This window comes from Malurus melanocephalus, unplaced genomic scaffold (genome assembly GCF_030028575.1).
Source record: "Malurus melanocephalus ecotype Western Australia unplaced genomic scaffold, MMel_1.1 scaffold_43, whole genome shotgun sequence".
Classification (NCBI taxonomy): domain Eukaryota; kingdom Metazoa; phylum Chordata; class Aves; order Passeriformes; family Maluridae; genus Malurus; species Malurus melanocephalus.
The window spans coordinates 2634421-2660951 of NW_026623275.1; the positions used below are offsets into that span (position 1 = coordinate 2634421).

Consider the following 26531-nt stretch of genomic DNA (forward strand, 5'->3'; position numbering starts at 1 on the left):
AAGAAATGCATCTGTACAGTCTATGAACTTCATTTCCCAACCAGTCTTTCCCCTTTTCCCAGATCTCCACCCATTATCTACCATTTCTGCACAATCTGAATGAACAAGAAGCACAGATTCCATGATAAGTATGTGCCATCTGCAGCAGGATAGCTCCTTGTTTAATCCTGATGAAGTTCCAGCTAGTTAAATATTTACTGGAGGGAAGCATACTGCCCCAGAGAATATTTTTGGGAACTTAATCCCAGAAGCAGGGAGAGGCCAATGTCACAACTTACTTCTGTTCAATAAATCCAAGATAATGAAATACAGCTTCCCGCAATCCTTCCCCTTCCTCTTTCCTCCAAGAGAAAAGTAACTCTTTCAGAAATTTGTTGGCTATCTTGAGACTTGCCACTAGAAGAAGCAATTGCCTGCAAGAAGCTGAAAATCCAGACCAAATCCAAATGGTGCATGCCAGTCTGCTACCAAGGAGCTGAGGAACAGAGCAGCTTTAACTGCTGTGTCCTATGTATCTTCCAYCCACTGCTGCTCCTCTTTCTCCCAGAAATAAAATTTTGAAAAACAAATAATCAGGAAACAAAATCATTCCACAGCAGGCCCTACATTTCTGTGCTATASAGGCACCTGAGGTGCGGATCTGATTAAAGCTTGTGAGCTCAAGTTACCATCAAAACTTGGCACCCTTTGAATTTACTTCTTTTAGAGAAAAGTAAGGAACAAGGGGCTCCTGCCACTGCCTGGAAACCTCCCCAGCCTGACTGCTGCCMCTTCCAGTGCTACTCCACTCGAAGGGCACAGGAAGCAACATATACCCATTCAAGTCTATCCTCTTTGGAAAGCAACAGTGGGGATGCTCCTAAATCCATTTCAAAGCTTATTTCACAGTAAGTCTGTATAGTTTCCTGGGGAAACTGCCAATTTTATCATCAGCTTAACTCTGAAAATACCAGACTGTTCTGAAGTAGCTTTTTATCGGGACAGTGAGCTGGCAGTGCAAACAGGAACAGCTGAAATCACCACTCTCCTGCTCTCATCCTGAGTCCTACACCCCATTTCCTCATTCYGTCTTCAATCACATCCCCAACACGTTCATCAGCATTCAATATAAAATGCTGAGCCYCTTCAAATGTTATCAGATGGACAATAATTGGTGGTACTATAAATTAATCTAGAGAAAGACATTCAGGAGGATAGTGGAAGAAAAAAAATGCCTGCAATAAACAACCTTTGATTCACCTGAATCTTTCAAGRTAGAGATCAGACTGGATGCTAGTTTTTACAGGACACAGTGGGGGTGATCATGCTCAGTGTAGGAGTGTACCTACAGACTGGTTTGATGTTCTGCTGTTACAGTGATAACCTCACAAGCCAAAATGGGTTAAAGAAAAAAATAAAAGGAAGGACTGCTGGGAATGACAAATCTCTCAAGATGGTAGGGAGCACWTTAGGCTGTTACCAGGCAAGTGCATTTTGAACCAGTCTGTGCTGTGATGCTTTGTTCTCTCCCATAATAAGACATGCAGGTCACAGGTTTGCTGTAGACAGAAAGCAYTGGGAAAGGCTCTTTCTAGGTTTCTTGGCAGAAGCTTAAACCTCTCCCAGAGCACAGCAGGATGGTGAAACAGTGTTGCTGTTCCCATCCGGTGCCTTCTCTGCGCTGGGCACAGGAGCACCCAAAAGCAAAGGCAGGTTGGACCGGACTCTTCAGCTGCTGCACCCCTCAGGCATCTGGATGGAGAATGGCTTCGTGACAAAGCTGGGATCTGCTGGAACTGCCACGGATGTGCAGGAGGGAAGGGCACCGTGTCCAGCCATCAGGCATCCAATATTAAAYGCAGAGCCTCTTCARATGTTATCAGATGGACAATAATGGATGGTATTATAAATTAATCTAGAGAAAGACATCCAGGACTGGCTGTCCGGCAGGAGCACACTTGGAAGAGGCAGCCAGAGGGTGACAAGGGGCYGGGTGTGCCACGGGAATGTCCTGTCACCACCACCCCATGTGCAGCAGGGATCCATGAGCAAACACAGCAGCTCCTGGTTCAAACCCTTTCCTGTCTAAACCCTTAATTCATGGCACAGCTCTGGCTGCAGATAACAGGGCAGGACACATCAACAACAGCAGGTCCCTGCGGGGAGATTGGGCTCCACCTATGCCTTAGAGGATATCGGTGCCATCCAATATTACCCTATTAGTTAGCTGAGGACTTAGATAATCAATTTGGTTTGCTGCTCAGACTGTCCTTTGCTCACAGTTATTCATCACTGCCCTGCTTAATTCACCATAAAGGAATTCCTGAGGAACTGCCCCGCCGTCAGGAAGGCTCTGTTTATTCAAAGGAAAGACCAAAAGYGCCAATAAATTAATTATTTCGCTTGGCACCGACTGCTTAATTTAAGCAGATTTCTTTAGTAGAGCAACAATTTTGGGAGAAAGGGGGGCAAAAAAAGGAAAAGAAAAGAAAGAGAAAAACTACAACCAAGAACAATAAATTGCTTTGTTACTTAGTTACCAGAAAACAGGCTCCAAATCTACAAGAGATCACACACAGTAAGTACATGTTTTGTTGTGGACCCTTCAGCATTCCTGCAGAAAATACACACTACAGCAAGAAGAACCTCCAAGAGGTCAATAYTGCTGGTCCTCTTTGGCTTTACAGCTTATACCATGTTCCTGGAGAGCTGGGGATGACCAGTGRAGAAACTGGTTCCTGTGCATATTTTTTGATTTAACTTCTGCTATTTTCKCTTGTTTTTCAAATTTTAACATGGGGCCCTTCCTGTCACAAAACTTCTGAAGTATATTGGGTGATACTGGAAGAATACAAGTTATTATAAAAACAACACATGCATTGACAATCATATTGTCTTTTTTATTTATTATAATAATATAAYGACATTTCTTTTCCCAGCATTTTCKATCCCACTGTATGCAACCACTCTACACTTCAAAAATATCAGCTGCTATAAGCCAAATAAACTGTTGAYACTTAAAAATGGTATCACAACTCAGAATTTGCAGAGCTGAGGTATACCACGTTAAATAGAGTTTTCATCCCTCTGTGTAATTTCTATTTGACCTTTTTATTTTCTCCTCAGAAACTCGGAAAAGGAGAGTGATGGACCAAAGTTGTAGCAGAGCTGCAGCAAGAAAGGTACATTTAAAGCATTTCAGCTCTAACCCAGTGATTACAGTACAAATGTAGCATTTTATTTCCCAAAATGTAACACAGGACAATATGAAACTGAAACTAAATAAGAGGACATTTGAGGGAATGCCAGGGAAAAGCTGGAAGCACTGCCCACAAGCTTTGCAGCATAATGATCATTCTCTGATAATATCTTCGTCTTCGTCCCAAAGTCACATTAAAACATAGGTTTAAAACATAGGTTGCATAGACACAAATAGATACTCCTCTACAACAGACACTTRGCTTTTCTGTCTCACTGAGCTTAGCATTTGTCACTAGTCACATCTCTTAAAAAGCATCAYTGTAAGAATCCTTTTCAAAAAAATCCCTCTACAACATGTTGTTCCTGGCRTGTACCATGTACTTTACGTCAGAGATGCAAAATAATCTTTTCCAAATTATTCGCATGAARGCTTCACACTCTATCAATTAAAGCAGGAAATGGGATGTTTAAGAAAAAAGCCCACATTCTGATTTTCCATAAAACCTCTGCTATTAATACAMCCAGATTCACTCCATGCTGTGTTTATGATTAGAATCCCTTGCGGAAACATTGGCTGGTTAATAATCATCTACATCTGCCACAATACCCCATTTATGCTCCAGACTACATCCTTCTATTGTTTTATTAGCTACCTTCGATAAAGGATTGTCAGAATTATTTCCTCTCTGTTTGCAGGAATAACCTGAGGATGAAAGAGSAGAAAATAAAAACAGAAAGGTGACACTGACTTGTAGTACAACTGGAATGGCAAATAAAGATTTTTAAAGGTCTCTATGCATTGTTCAACCACTAAAGCAGAGTGTTTGTTAACCAGAATTTACAGCCTAGACCACCCCCTGAGTTTTTAAGGGTCTGACCTGACCAACCCCAGGTGGTTTGCCCTTTCTCAGGGTTCACCCCAGGAGCGAAGCCCTGAGACCGTGGTGGCAGAGGGCACAGCTGTGTCACCCCAAGACCAACCAGCTTTGCCAGCTGCATCCCCAGTGGCTGGCAGGAACCCAGCAGCTGCTGGTGGCAGCAGCTCTCTGCAGGGCCCTAATCAAACCGCTGTCCTGGGGCTGCTTTTACACAATTTGTGAGGATACAGCTACTGAGCCTGACAGAGAGACCCAAACCAGAAACCTCTGCAGATGTTTGCAGGTAAATGCTCAGTTTGGTTCATGACCAGTGTCACAAAAAAAACGCTGTTCTGCTGAATTCTTAGGTGAAAAAAAAAAAAAAAAAAAAAAAAAAAAAAAGCTAGTGTTCTCTGGTTTTCCACAGATTGAAATAAATTGGTGGGACAAAAATGCAGTCTGTTATTCTGACACAAAAAAGGGATGAGAAATGGAAAATGTACGTTTTACAAGCAACAGAAACGTCGGATCACATTTAGAGCCAGGACAGTTTCCTGACTGATTTGCCCCACTGCAATTCTTGTTTGGATATTTCAAAAAACACACACTACCAATTTCTTACCAGAGGYGACATGTCCTCCCCTGGTCACCCTGGAGGCTGCCCTGGGGGGCTGAGGAAAGCCCAGAAACACTGAAGGGGAGCATGAAGGCACCAGCCTTGAGCTGAAGACCTGCCACAACCTTTGCTGGGACAAAATCCCCTATGCCCCCAAAATCCCCAATGTTCAGGGCAGGGAAGAAGCTGGGGTGTCCTGCTCTAGGGTAGATTGGGGTGACAGGTAATGCTACCCATCACACAATGCCAGAAGAGAACAATCTGTGCTATTGATGGTTAATGAGCAGCAATAATAACAGAGGGAACAGTGCCAGAGTTGATGGCCTCCTCTAAACAGCAGAGTTTAAACAGATTGCAGAGTTAACCAGAGGCAAAACACATTCCCAGCTGYCAGGTGAGAAGCAGAAGAAAAATGGTTTTGAATATGTACACCAGGCATCTAAGGGCAATCTTCTGGAAATTTGCTGCTGAAATTACTCAGCTATCTGGCTAGCTTTGATGGTGCCTGCTGCATATTGTGGCATTTGATGCACCCAAAAGCACTAAAAGGAAAGAAAACAGTAATCATGTGCCAARTATTAATCTGACCCTTCATTTGTGAGCAAGATAAACCCTGGCTCCACTTAAACCACCTCATGACTTGTTTTGCCATTGAAAAAGGCAGGCTCTACTTCAGTTAATTTTGCCTCAATGCTTTAATTAACCAAGTTTTACACATAAAAGTTTGACTAAGTCAGAAGAAAGCATGAGGGCAAAACATTGTTTTGCATGGTGCAGACTACGAGAAATCCCTTGAAGAACAAATAATATACAAAAGAAGACAGCATATTCTGTTTTGGGGCAGAATTGCTATTCTCCCCAGTTGATGTTGGATGCAGCCCACCAGTCAGGGCTTGTGCTGAGCAGCGAAGGTGGTGGCATTGCCTAATCAAAGGTGCTAAGAATGGATTGAGTTTTCCCCCCAAAGTGAGGCTAGAAGAATCCACTGCCTGAAAATGAATAAGAATAAAACTCTACTTTTTGTCCAATTTCCATTTTCAAGTGCAATTTCCATCAAAACTTAGATGTCTCTAAGACAAAGATGTTCCATGCKGTTCCCCACCCCTCCTCCTCTCTGTTCCTCTGCAGTGTGATTGAGCAGCCCCACAACAGGAGGACCATGGCTCCCAGTTTGAGGAATGACCTCCATGCCATGGAGAGCCACCAGCCAAACATTGGGAACAGCCACTTTTGCATGAATACCTGAACCCAGGAGCTGTTTTTTGGAAAGGAAAGCAGAAGCTATTGGTGCAGGGGAGACCTCCCCAGGCTGAGCCTAGAAGCAACACAGCCACAGTAGGAGATATCCAACTCCTGACTGCAGCAAAATRCACAGGAGAAGCCTGACAGGTCACTCTGAGGCCAGGATTGTGTCTCTACACCTTGTTACCCCTCCGGTACTTCTGCACCGTGGGGGTGGCCCAGCAGCCCACCCAGGCTTTGTCCAAGCTGCACAAAAACATCCTGGGAACTGCACTATAAACCAGACAGTCTGTGAAAMACAAGAGATGAAGACTAACCTCCCCACCAACCAAATACTGTGCCCCTGAGCACTGTAGCTACATCATTTAATCCTGCTCTAGGACCCTATGAGGTAAGGAGAAAGRCAGACACATCCTGCCGCAGTTAAAGCTATCACTTCGATCAGTATTTCACAGAAGTAAACTATAAAGCCACATCATCTATTCAGGCTCATGGTGTCCTTGTCAGCTTCCAAACAATCCAGAAGAAACATCCCATTCCAGCATACCTGATCAAATGTGCAGCCACAGCAGGCAGCAGAGGCTGCCTTGCACACAGACACTTCTGGGCAGGAAAATGAGGAAACATCAGTGTCCTACAACAAACACCTACATTCTGAGATTAGATTAATTTCACTTTAAAGGACTCAGATTATTCCAGGAACTATAGTTACAAAAGTGGAAAACACAAATTAAATAATAATGACTTGCTCAAAATCCTTACTATGAGGGAAGCAGCTCCTGCCTTCAAATACCACATTCAATCCAACTGTTTCACATCTTTGATTGCATTAATCTTCTCCAACAGCTAATTGAAAAGAATATTAATTAATCTGTCTGGGGGGGGGGGGGGGGGGGCTGTTACGACAGTTTGATTAACAAGGCCAGCCAGATAGCTGGACAAGACCCTTGTAAACACATCAGGTAAGCCCTTCTCTGTAACAGAATTAGTTCAATAGATGTAACATATTCAGCAAATCAAAGATAACTCATAATTCACATTGTGTTCACATTCATGTTGTAATTCATCTTAAATATCTCYAACTACTATTGTTCATGCAGTCTATCAAGAGGCATCTCAACAAAAAGTGTGATTCACAACTTCACAGGAATGCTGGGGGAAGGTTTTTGCTATCACTGTGAATGCTGAAAATTGTATTGCTACTGAGAATAACTTGCAGGAAGGCAGCGCATATCAGATGAGGTTTCTGCATTTAAAAAAGGGAGAGATTTCCTCYTCTGAGTCCATCACAAATGTATGAACCTTCTGGATCAGTTCTAATCATCAGGTTCTTGACACTTTGTACAGACTTTTGCTTGCTGCTAACACATCAACAAACTGCTGTGGTCTCTAAAAACAACCCGTTAGAGGATGACACCTTGGTAATTTTCAAACTTCTTAATCAAAAGAAACAAACTGTTAACCAAAAGCTTTCATTAAACTCTACTGGTTAAGCCCTATCATAAGTACAGAGTGAGATCACAAAGCAAAAACATCATAAGAAATTTAGAGCTTAAAAAAACTCCCAAACCCACTGCATCTTTGCACCATTTCTATGCTGTCCCTGTGTCAGACAAATGCTTTGCAGCCCTTCCCACACCACAACAATGGCTCCCAAAGTGACGGAAATGGCATTATCCAAGAATTTCAGCAACATTAGTAGTGCAGAGTTTCCCGAAACCGCTACAAGCCATAAACARCCCTGGAGAAGTCAGCCTGAGATGCTGTTGTGACTCCATCTGTGCAGCATCTAAACAGTGCACAAGAGCCAGTATTTGCTCTTACTCGGAGACAGCAGCTCTGCCACACAACTCAAACCTTGCCAAAGCACTGCCTGGACACCCACTGGATGATTATTTTGCACTGGGCACTGCCAGAGACAGGCAGGGAGAGGGTGGGGTTCATCTTCTCTGATCAGAGCTAACTTGTACAGTACTCCAAGTTACTGCTGCAGTGAGTGGAATGACCCAGGCATTTCAGCATTTCAGAGACTAATTCACCCCCTTTTAAGTAAGTGTCAGAGATAGCAGGKTGCTCATATTAGCTGTTCTCTTCTTGCAGCTGGAATACAAACATTCCTCCTCTCTTGCCATGACAATACAAGACACAATCTATTCCACGTGGTTGTTCCAGGTTTGGGTGTTTTGGTTTTTTTTAAATCTAAATAACATACTCATTAACATTTTTAACTGCTACTTTTTCTGAAAATAAGCTTTTCCTCTTMAGTGATGAGCTGCACATCTTGCAGTAACTGAGAAAGGACAGCACTAGATAAGTGCATCCTGTCTGCCTTGAAATAAGCCTGCTACTTCCTTTTCCAAGAAGAYAAGAAACATCTGCATACAGGCATTACTACACAAAAGCTACCTCTCTGTAAGGAAAAGCCTAGATGTAAATTCAGATAATTATTACACCTCTTGGACATAACCTGATGTAACAATTCAGATTGGGATGTTACAGCCTGAGCAACGAGGGGGTGCCATCGAGCTGTCCAAATTTCACACAAGACTTGTCTCTCATTCCAACAGACAAATCCCAGTTATCTTTTTCGCACCAAGTAATTATAAAACATAAAACTACACCATATATTGATTCTCTTTCCTGTGCTTTCCATATTCTTTTTCTAGCTATTCTTTTCCATCACCTCTCCTCTTCCTATCTTTCTTTATTCTCACATCAACATCACAAATTTTATCTGCTAAATAACTATTCTTCGTCCCCATTCTCTCTCCTGCACACGTGCCTCTTCTTCAACACAAGGCTACTTCCTCCAGTTCCCCTGCTCCCTGTTTCTTCTCTGACTGCAGCCCAATAATGAGTCCCCAAAACCCACCCAGTTATCTACAGAAACAAAATAGTCTTTCATTTGCTGAAATGTTCAAATACAACAATTCTTTCATTAGTATTGTTGGAACCTTTTTACAGAACTACTTTGTTCTGTTTTAAAAAAAGAAGATATARACAAAAAGAAGAAATTAAAAAGGATGGATAAAGCCCTTTGGAAAAAGAGAGAAAAAAAGAGAAAAGTAGAAAAAGCCTCACTTGGTTCACCTTGTGCAGTTTTCTGCAGTTTCTAACAGTTTTGCAGCTGGATGTCCAGGAACACGGGCAGCCAGTGGGGTTAGATGCAGGCAGRGGGGAGCTGCTCTGCCACACGTGCYCRGCCATCTCACCTGCCCAGCTCTCCCTGTTCCTTATCTCACTGCATCACTCTCACAGTTTGGGTGACCTGGCCCTTAGGATATGGGTGACACTGTCACAGCTGCTTGCCACCAACCTGTCACACAAGGAGAGCTGAGGATGTCCTGAGACCGTGCCTGTGAGACARACAGACAGCTGTGCTGGCAYCCTGCAGGTTTGTGTGGGCTTTCTCCCACTCACACCCTTGAACTCCCAAGTTCTTCTGCCCACCCTGGCTAGCAGAGCATTGACTTTCTGTCGTGTTTCTTTATTCCACCTGTGCCGTGGCATCAAAACCAGCTTGGAGCAGTCTTTGAACAGCTTGTTTTTCTTCCAYTCTAACAGTTTATGAAAGAAAACAAAATGCAGCTGTGAATATAAAGTATTCATTAGAGAGGAAGCACTGATGTTCTCAAATCAGACAATAAATCAGTAACAGTTTTCCCCTTCAGTATAAAGTGATTCATAGCTAGTTGCCTCCCCTCTTCATAAGCTCTCCTAGGCTAAATGCACTGGTGACACCCAAGCTGACGGGTGTTTGTCACCCTGAAAATAGAGAGAAGTTCAAACATGTCCTAACCACCATCAGAGAGGAGCAGAGTAACTCTGGGGGTGATGCAAACCATCACGAACCGTGTCACACAGGGGAACAGAGCAAGGTGCTGCCTGCCTGGCCCTGCCTGAGCCCTTGCACCAAACCMTTCTGCAACCACTTCAAAGACCTGAACCTGGGAGAAGGCCACAGCCAAGTCCTTTTCTAAGGACATTAAGAATATCTCACTTAAAAGACAGCTCTTCATGCATTTGGGCACCTCGCCTTCCAGGGAGAGTTATCTTCCCTCTCCAACAGGCAGATGCCAGCAGCACAGGGCCAAACCAGGGAGGGAAGCCCATTCCTGCAGATGCTCCAATGGCTCCTGGCTGCTATCTGGTGACCCAGGCAGCCCTGGCACAGGCTGCAGCTCCAACAGGAACCCCACCCGGGACCACTGCTGCTCCCTGACACACCCGATACTGCACAGCCTGGCTCCAACGCTCCATTATCTTAACCAAAAACGTCTGAATRCATTTTCATGAGGAAACTCCACTGYAGCACAACGTCCAAAAGCCACACTCTCCTTYTCAGAAGTGCAAGGCGGGAGATTTGATTTGTAAAAGCTGGGTACTGAAATGTAAGCCTAATCATTCAATTAAACAGATAATGTATCACAAAATACAATGTATTTTGTAACTTTATTCATTGACCATCTTCCTTTCTTTAGCCAGCAATATCCCCTCGGTGTATTTACACATTAAGTTGCTGAATTTGGGTGATAAGCTCCTCTGAACATGTGACACATTCTTGATCTTTACCAGAAAAATAACAGTTCCATCCTGTACTTTTCACTTTGGTGCAAATTTTTCACATTTGTGAAGCAAAGCAAAGTCCACATTTTTCTATTTGGCCAAAAAGCATGCCCTACAAATAAGTCACAGAATAAACCATAATGATGACAGCCAGTGTAGAAAAAAGTAATGAGCTTTGAGAGGTGGGTCAGTTTCCTTAAATAAGCAGCAATTWATTTACATTTCTTCTCCTCGTGCAAATCATGCTCGTGTTGTTAGTTTTATTTTTTTCTTTTAGTGGATTTTTTTTCAGGTACACATGAGAAACGTGGGAATGACACTACGTAAGTAAGTAAGAAGATATAGCCTCTAAACAGTATGAGTCAGAAATATTTAAACAGAAACAAAATAGTCTTTCATTTGCTAAAATGTTCAAATACAACAATTCTTTCATTAGTATTGTTGGAACTTTTTTACAGAACTACTTTGTTCAGTTATTTAAAAAGAAGACATAAACAAAAAGAAGAAATTAAAAAGGATGGATAAAGCCCTTTGGAAAAAGAAAGGAAAAAAAAAAGAAAAGTAGAATATTCTTTCAGTATATAAAAGGTTTGTATAAAAAGATTTTGGATCAGCTGTGGGCCAGCCTCATCAAGAATACATGAGGAATAAATCAGCTTGATTTTCATTGAAGAACCGTTTGTATAGCTGTCAAGAAAAGCTTTCTAAGTAAAAGGACAGCTAAGGCCAAGCTACTTTAGGAAGGTTACATATACAGAYAAATAAGCAAAAACAGCAACGTGGGAGGAAAATGACCTTATTATCCCTTACAATGGTGCTAAAAGCCTCCAGTAACTGACTGTGCCAAAATGAAACAAAAAATGATTGTTGCAAGTGGCAGCAGGTTGGATTAATTTTTACATGAAATAAGCAAAAGTAATATTTTCCATATAAATAATGCACAGTTTAAAACTAATGACTTTGAATAACTTTTTAATATTGTATTTGTTTTAAAATAGCCTTTTCAGATTTAGACTACATTTTGGGAAAATTCACAGTATAAATTTTCCATACACTCCTTGCAGAAGTGTTTGGAATGAACATCCACTAGCTGACAGTACAGTTGTTCATATATATGAACTGTTCCTCATGAGAAAGACAGTTTTCTTAGGACATTTTGTTACTTCTTGCCAAAAACTAAGCTACCACTTCACAGTGTAACACTCACTCTTTTCTTTCCACAGTCTAGACAGCAGCAGTGACTCTGTAACTAAGGTTTCCAAATCCTTTCAGTTATAAAACCTCAGTATTAAAATTTCACAACATTTTAACCAATGAAATGGCTCTGACCAGGACTGTTAACAACCCAAAATGTTTGTTGCAGGAAGCAACACTCAACAATACAATCAGATCAGCATCTCTGTCCCAGGAGGGCAAATCTTCCTCAAAGTTGCCGAGGTCAGGAGGAGAAATAAAAAAAAAAAAAAAAAGTGGTGGATGAGTGCTGACCCAGATCCCATTGATGGTGGTAAAATCCCCTCATAGTTCAGTGATGCCAAGACTTTGTCTAGGGAAATTATTACAGTTTTCTGCTCTGGGAACGAGTTAAAAAATCAKGCTGTTTACTGCAGCATGCCACCTGCTACTGCCTGGCAAAGYACCTCCAAACAATCACACGGGGCATATTATCATAACAAACATGAGTTTGCAATTACAAACCCACAAGTGCAGTGCTGGAGTGGTATCGTTATCCCCAGTCAAAGGCAGGGRGAAAGGCAAGGGGAAGAGAGATGGGTGCACGGACAAGAGAGCTTTCCCAGGCAGAATGATGGCCAAGGGTGGATGAGGCCCAGCTGCCCCAAGCACTATCACTGCCTCTTCTCCTATAGGCTGCAGAATTAATTCAGCAGGAAAGGATTTCACGTGGTCGGTCAAAACACATGCAGAAAAGCAGAAACTGGTACCATATATTGCTTATTCCATTTCATTCTTCTTGCAAACTTGTAAGGGGACACAGTGGGTCAGGCTCACCAGTCCAGTTAGGAGAATCAGACTCCAAAGTGACCAACAGCAGCAGAAGCAAAACAAGGTTTGGGAGGAATTACAGAAAAATCTGTATTAGTCAGGAAATCAAACAAAWGATCACAGTGATCACTTCTGGCCTCCCAATATATTAATTTTTAAAAGACTATCATTCTCTTTTTTTTTTCCCCCACGAAGTCCAAGGAGCTTAGGAAACCCACTGTTCATCTCCTGGATTTTACTATACATCTTTCTTTACTGATTCTACAAAAGTCTTGGAAAACAAATATCTTTTAATTTCCAACTTCTGGGAATAATCAAAACTTTGTTCAACACTRTGGCTTTTATTCCAATGCACATAAATAGCTTCTTGACTTGCACAAAACCTGAAACCACTTTAATCAATCAGTTATAAATAGTCTGGATAAATACTGTGTCTGAGATACTGGGTATACAGCCAATCCTTGCTATGTGCTAATACTTTGATCTAATTTCACATTATTTTAAGAAGAAATGAAAAATATTCTGGTGAGGACAAARGCAGCAGTAAAGAAATTACATCCTGTAAAAGCGAGAGGATATGTACATTAGCTAAAAATTCAACTTGTTCCAAAAGCATTTCAAAAGACAAAAATAYATATAGTTATCACATAATAAGACAMAAATGTCCATAAATTCATTATTTTGTTACTCCCACAGGAATTTACTCTTGATTTTTCAGAAAAGTACCAGTATATAAAGTATATTTAATAGCATTAGTAGACAGCACTACAGTGTCATTGCGTGTGTTATGCACTGCTCCATTTTCTATGGAAGCATTATGGCACAGGTGATTTATGTCTGTGCAACAGAAAGGGCCATTCTGTAGAAATATCACAGGAAATGACACACAGGAAACAAACCAACACAGACATCTTACAATCATTTCCTAAGCTCCAGCACAGCAATCTGCTGAAACAACCCAGATGCTGCTGACGCAAGGAATGAACAAGCACCAAAAAGGCTTCCCTCTTCCCAGGCTSCTGGGTCCCAGGAGGAGAAAAGGATGAACGAGGCAACAAGGTATGGAATAGTTGGTTATTTGCAACCTGGGAATATGCTTTATTGGGTAGTAAGTGCTCAGTCCTGTCACAGTTCATCTACAGGGGGTATGGACAGATGGGGGGGACCTGCAACGGCTGTGAAAACAAGAAAACTGAAGATTGATGTGTGGGGAAGGCTCAAGTGATRGCTGGGAAAAAGAAGGTCATATGGAAGCAAAGTCGCAGTGAGCCTCAYGCCCCAAGCTTTCTCTGCTTCCTCCCCCATCATATGGGGCTTATATGAAAAACAAAAACAGACTTTTTAGCAGGTCCTGCAGTGATAGGACAAGGAGTAGTAGTTTTAACCTAARGGACAGCAGATTCAGGCTAGATATAAAGAAGGAATTTCCTATGATGAGGGTGGTGAAACACTGGATTGCCCAGAGAGGTAGAAGATGCCCCATCCCTGGCAGCATTCAAGGCCAGTTTTGGACAGAGCTCTGAACAATTTGATCCAGTCAAGGATGTCCCTACTTTTAAGGGTGATCTTTAAAAGCCTCTTTCAATCCAAACATTTCCATCATTCTGTGATTCTGTGAACTAACCCTAGCACAATTCACATTACATCCTGTTAGCATGTGTTATTCTGCTAAAGCTCAAAAGCATCTGTTCCCTTCCCACGGGCTCCAACTGTATCAGGTAATGGATAGAGTAAAAATTCAGTTCCTGTCCTCAACAGCACTTATTAATTCAGGTTACAGCAAGATATCAACAGATGCAAAGAAATAATTGTGTTTCAGTCAGGTTTGCCAATGTSCAACAGAAGACTACATCCTGGAAACCAGATGGACTCAATAACATTTTAAAATGAATTTTATTAAGGATTACTAGGACTTACCTCATGAGGCTTTAACTGAATGCACAGTATAGAAAACTGCTTTTCATCCAAGTAAATTTTACCAGTTAAAAATAGCCAGAAAATTAAATATCTCAGCACAYTATTTCATTATTCTTCAATAGTCTACTATTCCCACCCACCCTTAATGATGCAGCCTTTTAATGGAAAATAATATCTATGAAAGTCACCTATGCAGATCTCTATAAAGTATATTAAAAAACATATCGGATATTGGTGTCCTAGGCTAAGAATCTATGACACATCCCTATACTTGCCCTCTATGGAAAATAAAGGAGAATTATTCTATATTAATTTGAATATACAGGGGTCCAAACAAGCAGATTACACTGACTTTAAATGTAATTATTTCTTGTAATTCTTTTTCTTATCCACTAGAGGAATTACCARGGCTATGTCAAGACTGAAATCAGGAGAACATCCATATCACTCCACAAGACCTTTTCTTTAAGACAGATGTTTTCTTCAAAGGTCTCCATGTGCAATTTTACCATGAAATACAGTGAAGTCACACAGTGAAATAACTAAAGCATGTCAGCTAAGCAGAAAATAATTCTAGTTCCATGACTAGATAAACTACACTTCATGTCATCATTTCATTTGATTCTCTGAATTGGCCATTTCCGTGGGTTGAATATTGGCAAGTTTTGCTCCTTTGCACTCTCCTTATTTCGTTCCAATCCCTTTTGTTGCTTCATTCCAGTTCCAAATCTTGAGGGTTTTTTTCAAATGGCATTATATATCACCATATCTCCTTTCCAGAGTGTTTGTTGCACTTGTTCTCTCATTTCAAGATTTCAATCAACATCAATTCACCAAGCTTTACACCATTTCCCTGCACTTCATGTCATCTCTTCCTTTCACTTGGTTCCCTGGATTCGCCATTTCTGTGATTTTTTTCAAGTTTTTTTTCAATGCATTTCTTGCATTTTTTTCAAGTTTTGCTCCTTCGCACTGCTCCTCATTTTGTCACAATCCCTTTATATCAAGAATTATTTTTTCAATGCCAGCAACAGGCAGACAAAATGGCAATTAAAATTTCRGTTCACAGTAATGCATGMAACATTTGCACTGARCTAAGTACCAAGTTTGCTTGCAACAGCAAATACAAGGAAGCAACAATTGTTMAATGTTTAASAATTGTTATATGTTATCCTTTAAATAATGAAGTCTCCCACAAATTTCTTTTTAACATTGTCCACAATACTCTCCTAAGACATCCAAGCTGTGCAAAGGCACAAACATGCAAAGAAGAAACATCAACTCAATTTTGAAGTCAGGATCCTCAATATCCACTACCCATGATTTTCTTTTCTGGACCTCTGATTTCCAATACAATTTTGCTATCCTATTTAATATTAACCTAATACAGAGTCCATGATTTCAAAATATGTCATTCTCCAGTATGAAATTATAAAAGGGTTTTCAAGAGTCTATTCTCTATTGCAAATTCAGCTGAGGATTGTTGGGAATATTTGATGTACATAATTTTAAGAAAAGCAAGAGACCTCTCTGATGCATCAGGGTAGAAGACAATACACCAGTAGATCACTCTCTAAGATTTCACAGGACACTGGGATGGTGGAGCACAAATGAGAGTTCATCCTCAAAGTGTACCTCTTAGCAGACAAAGAGCAATAGCTGTCACAACATCAAGCAAGGATGTCCCCAGACTGTTGATGACAGTGCGCAGGCTCAGGTGGGAGAACAAGCATTTATCCAGACTAAGAGTAAAATGACTTTCAGAGAAACATAAACACAACTATTTTTGCTCCTGCGCTCACACACAGAACACCACTGCTTCTGCTGCAGGCCTGGCCATAGAGACCAGGAAGAAGCTGGGGTAATGTTTACTGTGGATCAGCTGCATTGCTGTCACTACCTTACCCCTGCCACCTCCTGTTACACCAGGGGAGGATGGGCTCTCCAGAATGATCTCTCATCCCTACTCTGGCTSCAGAGTGAGGACACACTGATAGTCATCCTGGTGGGTCACATGTCAGCACCCTGTGTTCCCCAAGGGAGCTGTGTTCCCCTTCCCATGGTACCTGGTGCATAGACCACAGTCCCAAAGATCCACAGGGAAAAGGGGACACTTTGATCCTTTCATCCCAGCACTCTGTCAGCAGTGCTGGTGCACAGAGGTGTCAAACTGGATACACTTAACAGGGASAGCTGCTCTGTGGGTGGAGGGTAGCATCCTTAAACTCTGTCACGCACACCTGMATTTTTAGTGTCATCTTTAGTAAGGCTGTCAAGGAAACAGGGAAAACAACACACAACTAGGAAATAGGGGTAGACAGCAACTATAGACAGCCAGCTTTGGAGACAGCAATATCATCTTGCCTCAAAACCTTTAGGGCCTTATGTATTTCATACGGGTTTACACTGCAAAAAATGCACGCACCAGATTGATTTTCTTAGGAAATTACTAAGTTTATCTATTGTTGTCTGTCAATAAGAAATTGTTTCCTGGATACAGAGCCTAATGGTAGGCCACAAGACTTCCATCAGTACACCAATGTTTTCTTCTCCTTCCTCAGCATGTTTTGAATATTTCCTCTTGTATACCACCCCTGAACAGGGACAGGGGCTTGCCCAAATMGCCACAAACTTTCTTTCTGCAATGTCATTTTTATATGAAGGCTCAATGTACACCATTGGTGTACAACATTATATACTGCTGAAAGAGCTTTTAAGATGACTCTATTCCAGAGTTTTTGTCAAGATACTGGTAGGTATTATTCTCACATTTGATTTGTTTCCTGATCGTTCTGTCATAAACTTGGTGGGGTTTTTTCCCATCCTGAATCTACAGACTTATTTAGCATTTTCTCATGCCATCAACCACATGAGAAACACTTTCAAAGGTGATAAATAACCAGGCCTTGCCTTTAATTATGTTAACCTGGGAACAATTTATTGCAAAAGTCTACAGATGGAGTGCTGCACCTTTCCAGGCATTCTCGAGTCTGGTAAATCAGTCAGAGCCTTGCAGGGTATCAATGCCTTCCTAATGGGATTAAGTTTTAAACCAGCACTATCTCCCAAACATACTTTGCTGGAACACTTCATGAAGTCCAAGCAGTTATTAACACAAACAGAATGTGCACAACTCTGCCTGTATGGGTGGCTGCCGTAACAAAATTCCACTACAACCTAAACGCAGGAACAATCAAACTTGTTACTGCAATTCTGAGAGTAATTTCAGGTTGAAAAGCTGAACAGATGGCATTTGTGAGCTTTATTCAATATCTTGGGCTTTTTAATTAGATTCCTGTTCGTGTCAGTCTGCTGGTTTGCAGCAGGAGACCCCAGGTTTCAAAGTAACCTTAGGAATCCCATTGCTCTCTCTGATAGAAACCACTATGCCAGGAAACTGCTGCAGGCACAGCTCCTGCTGCTTCCACCACAGGAACTCATCAGCAGGTAATTAAAAGAACCGAATTAAAGGGATAGTCCAAAAATGCAGCTACGCCTTAGCCAAAATGCAAATTAGAGCTTTAATGCACCACACTGCTTTATAATTTTAGGATGCTCTCGGTATGTTTATCATTAGGAATCTGTATGCCGTAATTTTCTCTCCATGTCTTCACGTGGTTCTCAAATTCACCTTCTGCCCCTGACAAGCTCACCCTGGGTTTTCTCTGCTTTTTGTAAAGCTGCATGTGGGCACAATGAAACAAAATGAAACAAAACATACTGACTGCTAAAAACCTAAAGAATTTGCAAGGGAACCTACAGTGCATCTCTCCCAAAGGACTGAAACATGGCAGAAAGCACCAGCAGACTGCAAAGGTTGTGGGACCAAAAGCCCCAACAGACAGGAGTGTYGTTAAGTTTTAGAATCGGGTTCAACACTTCCTTTTACCAACAMAGATCAAACAAAACTATTCAAACAAAGAGAAAACACCAACCCCTCCCCCCCTCCCAAGCCCACAACAGATTGACTAATACACCAAATTAGGACTTTTATGTGAGCRTTGCAGTGCATAAAATCTCAGTAACACTTTTAACCTATGGCAATAGAGCATTGCACAACACACACTGGAATAGAAAGTGTAATTGTATTAACCACACTGGCACAACTTGGCCGCTGTTCTTTTATCAAAATCAGTTAGAAGGTGACTATTTTTGAGTTGTTTGTACYACTTCCCCTTTTTGAGGAGGGAAACTCCAAAATTCAGAAGAGCTTCTAGAATGTTGTAATCATGTCCAGCAGAACATTGACCACACCTCCAATTCCATTTTCATTTTATAATAAATCCTGAATGTGTATGCTAGCATTAAAAACAGCCTGTTTCACTGAAGATACTCTGCTAGCCACATAACAGCAAATGCAGAGTCAGTGCATATTTACTTCTGTGCATCAGTGGCAGAAAATCTGTGTTGCTACATAATTTAGCAATGCTYCATCATATATTGATTTTAAAAGAGATGAGTGGGTTGCAAAGTAAACTGAATACATACATATATTAATTTTTAAGTGTTTGAATATTATATAACAATCAGCTCTAACAGTCACCTGCCTGATGACTGTGTCTGTCAGGGGAAAAAAAAACCCTGTAACTCTGCAACAAATTTCCTTTGTTTATTCAGTATAATTTTGCCCCAAAGTATTTTGTCATGAACRAAAATCAATTCTGTCYCAGCATGRAATGAGACTGAATCCCTCTGAAACYGCATCCCTTGCCAGTGGATGTGACTGGATCCAACAAACTACTGGGGAATGAGAATGAAGAGGATGTGTTGAAGTCCAACCATGCTCCCTGTGATGTGCAAACTGCCCATAGCCCTAGACTTCCTGAAAGGTGGCTTTGTCAGTGTTATGCAGTGGATTCCTGCTACAAAGCCCAAACAAGCCTGGATTTTGTGTTAGCTGGTAGCATACATGKTGTAGTAGATAGCCCAGTATTGACAACGTGGAGTTTCTTCTATTTGTAACAACAAACARTGCTGAAGCAATTACAAAACATGAGAAGTTGAATAAATGCTCTCCTCACCTGCTTACWAAACATTATTATTAAGTCTTTTAAAGTCTCTAAAACAACCCCTTTATTTCTGGTGACAAAACTGAACAGGATTGGGGAAACTTGCTCTATCACAAGCTCATTTGCACCAGGTCTTTCAAACCCTCAACCAAAGCACCYCTCTCTCTCTCTCTCTCATGTGCCATTCACAATGTTTCTAATTACAGCAGACAGACATCTGATGAATCTCTGGAATTAAACTGCAACACCATTCTGTCCTTTAGGTGAGACATCAGGAGTAGGGCTGTCTTTGCTGATAATTTTCTGTCTAATTCTGGAACAATGCACTCTACAGCAGAAACTGCTCATCCATTCCCTCTCCTTTGATAAATTTACCACATCATAACACTCTTGTGAGCTAAGCAGAAAAAAGCCTAAACCCCTCCCTTTCCCTACTAAATATAGAAAATTGCATCTCTGCTATTTACAGATTTGGAGGCTTGTCTGGACTCAAATTTTGTAAATACAACCTATTTTGAAGTCATAGGCATTAAGAWTTGGATTAATGCCTTGAAAGAAACAGTTCACGGCCTACATTTCCCTCTGTGCCGATGTTCTCTATTGGTTGATTCTAAAGCCTCAAAAATACCCATCCAATACAAAACATTAGGACCCAGGGACTAAAACAAATTTCRACCTGGTTCTATCTGGATCTTGGCCTATAATGTTTCATAATCCAATTCACCCACTCAGAAATAAACAAGCCAAGAAAATAAAAACAAACAAACCTTGCATAATTTATTTGCTCTCTAAATGTCTTCTTTCCCTCTGCATCATGAGTGAAAGCACAGAGAGAGGGTGCGGTGTCCTTGTGGCTTCACAGGCTGAAGAACTTCTTGCTGCGAGCCCCTATTTTCGTAGCGTTGGCAATCTGAAAAACAAAAATTGTTTTGTTAACACTTGTATCCCTAGATACAGAAAATAGAAAAAAGGTTTGTTCTGAACCACTGCCAGCTACATCATTAACCTCTCCTATGCACAAGCCAACAGCTCTCATGCAAAAAAAAACCAGCTCGGAACATCTCCACTCAATTCATACTTGGCTGACGCATTCTACACCGTCTGCTCACAGCTAAAAACTTCTTTCTACGTACAAATGGGAACTAGAAATCAGTAAAGCAATGCATTACAGCCATGTGCTTCAAGAAGAGCTGTTGTTAAGCTGTGCAAGTTTCCATCTAGGAAACACACAACTAGGAAAGGTGGCTTGAAACGGACCAGCACCATCACGGTTCCTTTTCAACAGTGGTGGCACTAACCACAAACTGTACCCATACCACAACAGGATTGCCTGTTTCCAYGTGTTTGTGTTTAAAGCTTCTATCACATCCTAGCCAGGACCTCTGCAAAATATCTGCACATCAGTTACAAGGATTGCCCAGGGAATCCTGAAAAACCAGCCACTACTTTTGAGGAGACCGATACAGAGCAACCAGATGCTCTTCTGCCCAAATCACCTGAAAATGCTAAGACAGACACCATCCTCAGTGTGTGTGCATTGAACAAGTAGAGTGGCTAACTGAGCTCCCAAAAGCTGGCAAGGAGAACTTCATGCTCTACAAAGTCTGTCATTTTCATTCTGCAAAGTGTCAGACTGTATTATGATATTTTCTCTGATGTTTAAATTGGCACGGCTGATTTTAAACAGCTTCTTCACGGCACACAGCACCTTGTCATAAAAATATCCTGATATCTACAACAGTTAAGCTGACATACAACAGAATTAAAACTAACACAAGAATTTTATCATATTTCCGCTTCCAAAGGCAGTGGAGTTAGAGCAAAGTCCTAAACCGACTTCACTAAAAACAAAGGCTGTTCCATTAAAATAAAATGCAAACAAAATAGCAAATAACACAAGCTGCATAACCTCCATACAGAATGGACAAATTAACAACAGGCCAGCAAAGCAAAATGCAGTATCAGGCTGCAAGTTACACCCAAGAGGAAACGTGAGAAATAAAATGTAACTAATAAAATGTTAGTAAAAATTCTTAGTTGTTACAGAAAAAGGACTTGTTAAGGTAAATACAAAACACAGACTTGTTTTGCTGGTGGGGAAACGTGTGCATCTATCTACACAGAACATTTAGAGCACAGACCACCAAAGCCTTCCRAGTCATAGTTCAAGAGACACAGAGCCAAGCGCTGCAGGCCAAGGCTGCGAGTGCCATGATTATGGCATTCAGGTAACACTGCTGTGACCCATGTGTCAGATACCATCTTCCCCAAAGTTCATACTGTGCCTGACCCCCATTTTTTGTCATACTTCCTTTTCCTACACAAAGGCACAGCATGGATCCACTCCTCAAAGCCACACAACAGTGCTTCCTTCACCATGGGCTCCATGAGTTCCTGAGTACCAGCAACTAAAACTCCAAAGACCTGGGCAATAGCTTGCTCTCATCTGTAAAATCCCTGAACTGAAAAGTGCCCCTTTTCTTCCCATGTTCCAGCTCACTGAAGAGTGCTGCTCGAGCATTTTCCTTTCYGGCTGGAACCACATTCCCAGCTCTTCACAGACACAGCTCCTTTACTAATGGTTTGATAGAAATGGGAGTGATACCAAGTACAGAGCTAAGTACAACACCCAGGTCAGGATACACATGCAATTTCAACAAGGAAGAGTCAAATTCTGCCCTCATGGGCAAACCTGACTCTCCTGGATTTTTGCTGTTCCTTAACTACAGGGGAATGCAGCTGGCTGTTGCTGGTACAGCCAGGGTGATCTCACAATACTCAGTTACCACAGATTGGTAAATGTACTGCTAAAACATCTCTTTCTGGACAGGAACAGGCAGAAACAAGAACACAACATTTATAGCAGGCAGACAGTGTAYCACTTTTGATATAAAACAAAAAATTTATGGCAAAGTATTACAAGAGCTCCCTACCAGTCAGGTCTTACTTGGAGCCCTGCTCTGTTTGAAGAAAGCTTCCTGGCCAGGGTAGAGGGCCAAGTTTTTTGAAGTGCTTCCAGCACTCCCAGTAAGCTACCTYGTAGGGAGGTCACAGCGCTCCCCCGCAAGCAGTCCATCAAATGCTGAAGGAAGTTTGCCATGGTGAATACAAACTTCCCAGCAATGCTTTGCCAGATCTGTAACACCCATCTCCCCAGATCTGTACAATCTTGAATAATAAGGCTTAACATAAGAAAAATCTATAGGGTAGAATATTGCTCCATGCATACACACCTTTACACATCCATGTATCTTTTTCTAGCAGGCTAGGAGGAAAAAGGCATCTTATACTAGCAATCTCAAAACACTCCTCTCTTTTTCCTTTCCCAAAACATCTTTAATACCAATAATTCCCATAGAACTTCTACCTAGGGCAAAGCACTTCTGAAGGAATCAAGCTGAAAAAAAAAATCTTTGTAAAAAAAATGTAGTCTTTAAAAGACAAAGAACTGCTAAACTAAAGTATTAGTCACATAAACCTCACACATCCCAGACTGATTTTTGCTTCCTGCAAACCAACAAGGACAAAAATCCCATGCACTAAGCATGGCATATATAACACCCTAGGCTTTGTCATTTAGTGAAGAACAGGCTGGTAGGCATAGCTGGGAATGCCTCAACAGCACAGATTAGGCAGTACATGCTATGGTAACAACTTGAGTTTGTCATTCATTTGTACTCACATTTTCATCTTCCTGCTGAATGGGGGGGGCACAAAAATAAACACCAGCAAACGGCTGGCACTGGTGTCCTTAGGACAAAGGTCCCATGGGCCCTTCCAGCTTTAGTGTAAACAAAGAGTGAATTATATGGCACACACAAKAGCAACCCTGAAGTCACAGATGCAGTTCCTCAACTGTGATCTGGGAAGGGCTGTACAAACTCACGACAGGTGCTGTCCACACAAGCAGGGAGCAAACACCAACTGATGGGTTTTTTGCTGGGTTGCCAGACATCATCATTACAAACTATAGCCCCTGGTTAAAGCCAGTGCACAATGACGAGGTGCTGAGCAATTCAGGAAGACAACTCGACAGACACCTCCATTCCCTTGAGCTGTAGTTCACCTCCTGTGCCAAAAGGGAGGTATGAGCTGCTACCAAACCTCAACAGGTCTGGCAAGAAGGGAGCAGAGAGGTGACGCTTATTATTCATGTGGTTCCCCCTGAGGGTTAGCCACTGGTAGCTAAACCAAGCACAGCACAGCACCCTCCTATTGAATGCACTGCAAACAGCTCCACAGGAWTTACATCCAGACCTTGCCTTCTCAATCACCAGACAGAGATTTGAACTTCCTCTGTGACATCAATGTTCAACCAACAGCCAGTGAACAGCCCAGGGCAGCTGTTTCAGTTTGCTGCACATGGCTTCCTTGGATTGCCATCCCTCCCCTTTCCCCTAGAGAAATTTGGGGAAAGTCTGCAGATCAGATGTAATACCATGGAAAGCTGCTCCTGCTCACAGAAAACAAACCCAAAACATCCCACAACTCTTTCAGCCCCACTGAACAACTCTAAATGCACCACGTGTCACACTGGACATGAGTATATTCACACATTCACATWTAATGAACTCCTGGGAGCCCAGGCTGCCCAGGGACACACTGAGCTTCAGCTCTGCCCATGGCCAGCRATTCCTCTGGACTTTGGGAAGGGACCACTGACTGAGCACATCCATTCAGCCTGCCCACAAGGGCAGGGCTGTGCCACAGCAGGCAGCTCTGCCCAGAAGGCAGAAGCAGTCTGCACAAGGAAAGTTGRACTTCTCTTCCCTGTACCTGGGTGTTTGTTTCAGGAAACTTCCMATTCCCAAGCTGAGTTTCAGGATCTACCCTAACTGCTTTGTCAGATGTAGAACAGAACCAAGCAGATATGTATATCTGGGATGATACAAAGCATTTACTTGCTCACCTTCCTTGCTATTTTCAAAATGTATTTCTGAAGGCATTTGAAAATATTTTGGGTTTTTTTGTTGATAATTTACATTTCAGAGGCAACACATGAACTAAAGTTCTGAACTTTTTCCTAACTTTTGACAGATTCTATGAGAAAAAGGAACATCTTGTTAACACTACTTTCCCTTAATTCACTGATTCTACACAAAACAAATGATGATCCTCTAAATCCTCTAGCTCTCTACTCAGCAGTTTAATTAAAAAGATGATCATTGATTAATGCACTTGAGTTACCTGAAGAAGGTGTGACTGAACACAGATCATTCAACCCCAGGGCAATGTACATTAATTAGTTCTGCATTAAACTACTTTCCTCTTCATTCAACTTCAAAAGAAGGAGCAAAACCCCACAATGTAACAACAAAACACCAAACTTTCAGTCTTAAACTTCTGAAGTAATTTTTGTTTTACTTTATTCTTTAGGAAGTCTCACATTTTCTTGCCTTGAATTTCATAGTAATCTACTTATTTCTTTTAATTTCTTTAATTCTACAAAATAAACACACAGAGGCTGGAGATTCAATACGCATTTGCAAAGCTTTGCAGTCATGAATTAGTTGGCTCAGGCAAGGAAATGAGAATGCCACTGATACTCAGCGGGAATGTGCACAGCACTGAGAGCATGCCACAACCGAAACCAGGTATGCTCCCATCCAGCCAGTGGTTTCAGTGTCCCCACCTAGGGAGACAGCCAAAGGGAAAACCTCATTTAAAGGTTTCCTCGCTCTTTTTCAAGATCTCACTAAAATGCCTCCAGCCACAGGCTGGCCTACAGTCTGATCATGAGTCTTTTAGCCCTGAAAAGCAGGCAAGCCTTCCTTGACCTGATCTCTGCATCACAGCTCACACTGCCCTTCACCTGCCCTTAGAGCCACAATTCTGTCTGTGGATGTTCTGAACAGCCTCAAGGACTGGCTAACTTTCCTCTTTCTGTGAAAATCCCCTCCTGGTCTCTACACAGGAATAGAARGCATTCCCATATCCTGACCTTCTCTTTGCCCACTGCCCTGTGACCAAGGTAGACACCATTTCCTTACTACAGGTTGAGTGACAAAAGCCTCAGGTGATTTCAAGCAAATAATCCTCCTGCTGCTCTGTCTCCCTTTGTCAGGGAAGGTCTCCTGAAAATAGAAGGTAGAGTTGGTGACTCAGCTTTAGGTACAGGAGCAGCCTAATCCTTGCCCTGGTCACCAAAAGTGACAGGAAGGCACTAACCAGAAAACCAGGTTAGGCAGAAAGGGAAGAGCAGAGCTTTCTCTTCCATCTCCTAAATTACATGCTTCATACCATCTCTTCTGTGCTTGATTCTTCCCATACTTGGCATTATTTACTCACTCTCAAAGCACAAACCACCACACAGGACACAACACAGCCCCACACACTCCTGGCACATGTTTAGAAAGAATTTTTCCACTGACCTCTGTCAACTTAATACATRATCAATACATGACTCCAGCTAAAGTCAGTCAAGAAAGCCAACRCTGCCTTTTAAGATTCACATTTAAAATTTACATTTTCAAGAACGAGCATTCGGAAGCACTCCACTGCGAACCACTTCCCTTTTCCCATTATCCCTGATGGTGGAAAGGTTTTTCCTCAAACTCTTTATTTCAAAGTTTATTTCATCATCAACCAAGRAAAAAAGAAAGCCTATATTATCGCAAAGCACTAGGAGCAGTAACTAAATTTTACTGAGGCTTCTGTCAGTTTTGCCAACACCCATAGATGAGTTCAATGATACAGTTTTGAAAACAGGATGACTGATAGGGAAGGGACACAGAAATACCAGAACTGAGCCGGATCTATATCAGGTCCATCACAGAACCACAGCCTTCTACTGCTAAAGGGACTAGAGCTGCATAGASCACAAACCATAGATGCATAAACCCTATCACCAGCTTGGGAGTCTTCATTTCAAAACATTTTTGCAGTGAGGCAACTTATGAAAATAAACATTCTGRGCCAGGCAGAGATCAGTCATAAACCTTTTCTGAAAGGGAGATGAACTCTCTTATTGTTATTTAAAGCAACACTATAAATCAGGACAGATCTATATAAAGCAACACTGTGGGCTTAAAGAAACAGTGGCATTATTTGGTCAGAGCTCAGCCCAAACACCCCAAACACACAAAATCTGGTAATGGCCACAGCAAAAAAAAAAAAAAAAAACCAACCAAACCACTTTTC

The 26531-nt window shown here is 41.7% G+C and overlaps 1 protein-coding gene across 3 annotated transcripts in view; it reads right to left on the minus strand.

The window, feature by feature from the left end:
• The window catches only part of TIAM2 (TIAM Rac1 associated GEF 2), a 163101-nt gene that overhangs the window by 113444 nt on the left and 23126 nt on the right, over nucleotides 1-26531 (minus strand). For all 3 annotated transcript variants that reach the window (XM_057364872.1, XM_057364870.1, XM_057364868.1), the window contains exon 2: nucleotides 20159-20301. The gene's annotated coding sequence lies outside the window, so the exon portion shown is untranslated. The remainder of the gene's footprint in view (nucleotides 1-20158; nucleotides 20302-26531) is intronic.